The 6,305-nt window shown below is 45.5% G+C and overlaps 2 pseudogenes across 2 annotated transcripts; both read left to right on the top strand.

Moving 5' to 3' along the window:
- The first annotated feature begins 2,595 nt into the window (after positions 1 to 2,595).
- Positions 2,596 to 3,904, top strand: LOC110336769 (annotated as a pseudogene). Its single transcript, XR_002381231.2, has one exon. The product of XR_002381231.2 is annotated as an actin, cytoplasmic 2-like (transcript).
- Positions 3,905 to 4,919: 1,015 nt separating this feature from the next.
- Positions 4,920 to 5,597, top strand: LOC110336917 (annotated as a pseudogene). The gene has a single exon (XR_002381235.1). The product of XR_002381235.1 is annotated as a GTP-binding nuclear protein Ran, testis-specific isoform-like (transcript).
- The last annotated feature ends 708 nt before the right edge of the window (positions 5,598 to 6,305 follow it).

Below are 6,305 nucleotides of genomic sequence, written 5' to 3'. Positions count from 1 at the left end.
CTGGAAACAACCCAGATGTCCCTCAATAGAAGAATGGTTACAGAAAATGTGGTACATTTACACAATGGAATACTACTCAGCTATCAAAAATGACATCTTCACAAACTTTGCAGGCAAATGGATGGAACTAGAAGATATCATCCTAAGTGGGTTAACCCTGACTCAAAAGGACACACATGATATGTATTCACTGTTAAGTGGATATTAGTCCAAAAGCTCAGAATACCCACGATACAACTCACAGACCATATGAAGCATAACAAAAAGGAAGACCAAAGTGTGGATGTTTCAATCCTACTTAGAAGAGGCAACAAAATAATCACTGGAGGCAGAGGGAGTGAGGGACCTGAATGGGAGAGGGTAAGGGGAAGGAAAAGGGGATGGCAGGATCAGGTATGGGAAGAAACAGGAGAGAAATTCAGAGGGCCAGGAGAATTAATATGGAGCAGGGGATGGGGAACTGGCTGGTCAAAACTACTAGAAAGTCACAGATGCCAGGGATTCAAGTGTCTCCCAGGACCCAGTGAGGATGACATTAGCCCAAATACCCAACAGTGTAGAGGTAGAACCTAAAGAGACCCTCCTGTAGATAGGTATGGCCTCCAGTTGAGGGATGGGGCCATCCACCCATGTAAAAACCTTTAACTCAGAACTGTCCCTGTCCAAAGGAAAGACAGGGACAAAAAATGGAGCAGAGACTGAAGGAAAGGCCATCCAGAGACCACCCCACCTTGGGATCCATCCCATCTGCAGATACCAAACCCCTACACTATTGCTGATGCCAAGAAGTGCTCGCAGACAGGAGCCTGGTGTAGCTGTCTTCTGGGAGGTTCTGCCAGCACCGGACTGAGCCTGGAGACCCCAATGGAAGAGTTGAGGGAAGGACTGAAGGAGCTGAAGGGGATTACAACCCCATAGGAAGAACAACAGTGTCAACTAACCTGACCCCTCAGAGCTCCCAGGAACTAAACCACCAACCAAAGAGCACACATGCGTCTGTCCATGGCCCCTGCTGCATAGGTAGCAGAGGAATGCCTTACCTGGCATCAATGGGAGGGGAGGTGCTTGGTCCTACTGAGTCTTGCTGCCCCCAGTAAAGGGGGGGCTAGAGGGGTGATCTGGGAGTGGGTAGGTGGGTGGGGGAGCACCTCTTAGAGGCAAAGGGGAGGTGTTGGGTCGGGGAGGAGAGTTGCAGAGGAGAGACTGGGGATGGGAACAACATTTAAAATGTAAATAAATATTTTTTTAAAATCTATACCCCAAACACAAGGATACCTACTTTGTAAAAGAAACAGTACTACAGCTTAAATCACAAACTAACGCTCACCATGATAGTGGGAGACTTCGATACCCCACTCTCTGCTCACCAATGGACAGATAATCTAGACACAAATGTAACAGGGAATGTGGAGCTAGCCAACATCATAAACCAAATAAACCTAACAGATATATCTACAAAAAAAATTTCACCCAAGCACAAAAAATATACCTTCTACTCAGCACCTCATAAAACATTCTCAAAAACCTGACCACATATTTGGGACACAAAGTGGGTGTGAATACATACAAGAAACCTGAAATGACCACCTGCATCTTCTCAGACCACTGTGGAGTAAAACTGGATTTCAGCCACAGAAAGCCGACAAACTCATGGAACCTGAACAACTCTCTACTGAACAACTATAGGGTCAAGTCAAAAAGAAAGAAATCAAAGACTTCCTAGAATTCAATGAAAATGAATACACAGCATACCCAAAATTATGGGACACCATGAAAGGGAAAGCTCATAGCATTGAGTGCCTTCATAAAGACATTGGAGAGATCTCATACTAGCAACATAGCAGCACATCTGAAATCTCTAGATTTTTTAACAAAAAGAAACATACACATACAATCAAGGGGAACCAGAAGCAAGAAATAATAAAACACAGAGGTGAGATCAGTAAAATAGAAACATAGAAAATAGCACAAATAATCAATGAAACAAAGAGGTGGTTTCTTTAAGAAAATCAACAAGATGGATAAACCTTTATCCAGACAAACTTAAATCCAGAGAGATGCTGGGACCAGCCTTGGCTGAGGGCGGGGTCTAGAGAAGAGTGGATGCAAGAGCGGCAAAGGGAGAGATCAGATACAGGGTGCCATTCACTTCATGAGGATGAGACACAGAGGAAGCTCCTCTAGATACAGCTTTTCCTACTCTGACAGCTATGTCTCCTTCTCGTTTTATTTAAACATAAAATCATTTCCTCAGAAATTGTATTCATTGATTACACAGCTTTTCAAAACACATTTACTACTGAAGAACTTCCTTGATTGCATAAGAATATTGAAAGAGGAACAAAGCAAGCAAATACCAGTTTTATGAGAGCTAAAAATTAACATAATAAATCAATTTTCTTTAAACTCAGTATCTTCTTCCTTAAGATTGGTGTTGTAAAGCCTTGCAGTTACAGGATGACTCTATTTGAATTTGATTCTCTTTCAGTTTGGCACAAGATTAATAGATCAAAAATTATTTCCTGTTCACACTCTGCCACCAGCTTACACTGCGCTTCTTGCTGCTGCTTCATCACCGCAGCCGCCGCAGCCGCTGCCCTCGTCATTGACAATGGCTCCGGCATGTGCAAAACTGGCTTTGCTGGCGACGATGCCCCCAGGGCCGTGTTCCCTTCCATCATAGTGCGCCCCCGACACCAGGGCGTCATGGTGGGCATGGACCAGAAAGACTCGTACGCGGGTGACGAGGCCAAGAGCAAGAGGGGTATCCTGACCCTGAAGTACCCTGGGCATTGTCACCAACTGGGACAACATGGAGAAGATCTGGCACCACACCTTCTACAATGAGCTGCGTGTGGCCCCTGAGGAGCACCCGGTGCTTCTGACCGAGGCCCCCCTGAACCCCAAAGCTAACAGAGAAAAGATGACACAGATAATATTTGAAACCTTCAATACCCCAGCCATGTAAGTGGCCATTCAGGCGGTGCTGTCCTTGTATGCATCTGGGCGCACCACTGGCATTGTCATGGTCTCTGGTAAAGGGGTCACACACACAGTGCCCATCTATGAGGGCTATGCCCTTCCCCATGCCATCTTGCGTCTGGACCTGGCTGGCCAGGACCTGACACTACCTCATGAAGATCCTGAATGAAAGGGGTTACAGCTTTACCACCACTGCTGAGAGGGAAATTGTTCGTAACATAAAGAAGAAGCTGTGCTGTGTTGCCCTGGATTTTAAGCAAGAAATGGCTGCATCATCTTCCTCCTTGGAGAAGAGTTACGAGTTGCCCGATGTACAGGTGATCACCATCGGCAATGAGCGGTTCCGGTATCCAGAGGCACTCCTCCAGCCTTCCTTCCTGGGCATGGAGTCCTGTGGCATCCACGAGACCACCTTCAACTCCATCATGAAGTGTGATGTGGACATCCGCAAAGACCTGTATGCCAATACAGTGCTGTCTGGTGGTACCACCATGTATCCAGGCATTGCTGACAGGATGCAGAAGGAGATCACAGCCCAATGAAGATTAAGATCATTGCTCCCCTTGAGCGCAAGTACTCAGTCTGGATCAGGGGCTCCATCCTGGCCCCACTGTCCGCCTTCCAGCAGATGTGGATCAGCAAACAGGAGTATGATGAGTCGGGCCCCTCCATAGTCCACCGCAAATGCTTCTAGATGGACTGAGCAGGTGCCAGGCATCTGCTGCATGAGCTGATATTGAAGTATCGACTTGCCCTGGCAAATGTACACACCTCATGCTAGCCTCCTGAAACTGGAATAAGCCTTTGAAAAGAAATTTGTCCTTGAAGCTTGTATCTGATATCAGCACTGGATCGTAGAACTTGTTGCTGATTTTTGACCTTGTATTCAAGTTAACTGTTCCCTTGGTATATGTTTAATACCCCGTGCATATCTTGATTCAGTCCTTAGTTCATGTGGCTCTGTCACTTGGTGGCTGGGGAGAGCATGCTGTGGAAGAGAAGTCCATTGCCTGGTGGTTCTCTGTGAGCACCACGGAGTGATCTGTGCAGGGTATTAACCGCCAGCAGACTTCCAGGATTTCCCGAGGCTGGCAAGGGTTCCTGAACCAGTTACCACTCCTTCTTGACAATCTAACAGGGTGGGAAAGTTCGAGCCTTAGGACCCAGTTTCAGTTCTGGTTTCTTCCCTCCTGGCCGCCATGGGTTGTTAGTTGCCTTGAGTTGGAAACGTTTGCATCGACACCTGTAAATGTATTCATCCTTTTAATTTATGTAAGGATTTTTGTACTTAATTCTTTAAGAAATGACAAATTTTGGTTTTCTACTGTTCAGTGAGAACATTAGGCCCCGGCAACACGTCATTGTGTAAAGAAATAAAAGTACTGCAGTAACTGAAAAAAAAAAATTATTTCCTACTACCTAGTATATCAAGCTTGGCTTTCTACAAGAGTTCAATCTCTGACTCTCATTTAATTCTTCCATTTCTTCCTCTACATTTCTTTTATATTTGACCTAAGATCGCCGTTCTTTTTCTTTGATTCAAAAAAAAAAAAAAAATGTGCAGTCCCTTGCTTAAGCAAAGGGAGTTTGTCAGAAAAGTTCAGATCTAACAGATCTGTTCAGGACAGCAGGCAGTTCACTGAGCCAAGCTGCCTTCCTCTGTGTCCCTGTCATGAATCCTTGATTCGGTACAATTCAGTAGGCTTCATCCGAGAAACGCAGAGATGGTTCAGTAAATGAAAATCAGTCCTGGAAGGTAGCTGGAATGGACCCGGCAGAGAGCAACAAGAGGGTTGGTTGTCCTTCGGGTGGGCGCGGGGCAGCGGAGGGGTGGTGACCAGCTTCCCTTCCCCCACAGTCTGGTGCTGAGTCTCTGCCTTCCCGCGCGCTCTTCCCGGCCGCTGCCTTTAGAGGGCGCACGTGCCGCAGCCGCTCTCTCCGGCAGGATCGCCGCGATGGCTGCCCAGGGAGAGCCGCAGGTCCAGTTCAAGGTCGTCCTGGTGGGCGACGGCGGCATCACCGGAAAGACGACGTTCATGAAGCGCCACTTGAACGGAGAGTTTGAGAAGGAGTACGTAGTCACCCTGGGCGTGGAGGTGCACACACTAGTCTTCCAGACCAACAGAGGACCTATCAAGTTCAATGTGTGGGACACAGCGGGTCAGGAGAAGTTCGGGGGGGGGGGCTGCGCGATGGCTACTACATCCAAGCCCAGTGTGCCATTATAATGTTTGACGTAACATCAAGAGTTACTTACAAGAACGTGCCTAGCTGGCATAAAGATCTGGTACGCGTGTGTGAAAACATCCCCATTGTATTGTGTGGCAACAAAGTGGATATTAAAGACATGAAAGTGAAGGCAAAACCTATTCTCTCCCACCGAAAGAAGAATCTTCAATACTATGACATTTCTGCCAAAAGTAACTACAACTTTAAAAAACCTTTCTTCTGGCTTGCCAGAAAGCTCATTGGAGATCCTAACTTGGAGTTCATTGCTATGCCTGCTCTTGCCCCACCTGAGGTGGTCATGGACCCAGCTTTGGCAGCACAGTACGAGCATGATTTAGAGATCCGCTCAGACAACTGCTCTCCCGGATGAGGAAGATGACCTGTGAGAAAGTGAAGCTAGAGCCCTGCGTCAGAAGTCTATTTTTATAGGCAACTGTCCTGTGATGCCAGCCAGCGGTGCAGCGTGGGTGCCACCTTATTTAGCTAAAGGAGATCATGTACTTCATTGGGATGCTGAAGGAGATGAATGGGCTTCGGAGTGAATATGGTAGTTAAAACACACCTTCATTTTTTTTTTTTTTTGGACTTGCATATTTAGCCCCCTGGAACAGAGTTGTTTCCTTCATGGATTTCAAGATACTACAGTGGCATCACAATATTCAGTGGTGAAATCTTGTTTGTAAGTGCCATTCACATTCTTTTCATTTAGAATCAGAATAAAATTGTATTTCAAATAATCTTCCTAAAAAAAAGAAAAATAAAATCAGCAAATATAATCTATCACATAAACAAGCTAAAAGGGAAAAAAAAAAACATGATCATCTTTTTAGATGCACAAAGGGCCTTTGACAAAATCCAACACCTCTTTATCATAAAAGTACTTGAGAGCCTAGGGATACAAAAGACATACCAAACATAGCAAAGACAATATAAAGCAATCTGATAGCAAACATCAAATTAAAGGGAGATAAATTCAAAGCAATTCTATTAAAATAAGGAGAAAGACAGGCTGTCCACTCTTTGCATATCTATTCAATATTATACTTGAAGTTTTAGCTAGAGCAATAAGACAACTAAAGGAAATCAAGGGGATA

Source organism: Mus pahari, chromosome 19 (genome assembly GCF_900095145.1).
Source record: "Mus pahari chromosome 19, PAHARI_EIJ_v1.1, whole genome shotgun sequence".
Taxonomy (NCBI): Eukaryota; Metazoa; Chordata; class Mammalia; order Rodentia; family Muridae; genus Mus; species Mus pahari.
Note: the sequence above shows the minus strand (reverse complement) of the source record. Positions and strands in the feature narration are given on the sequence as shown.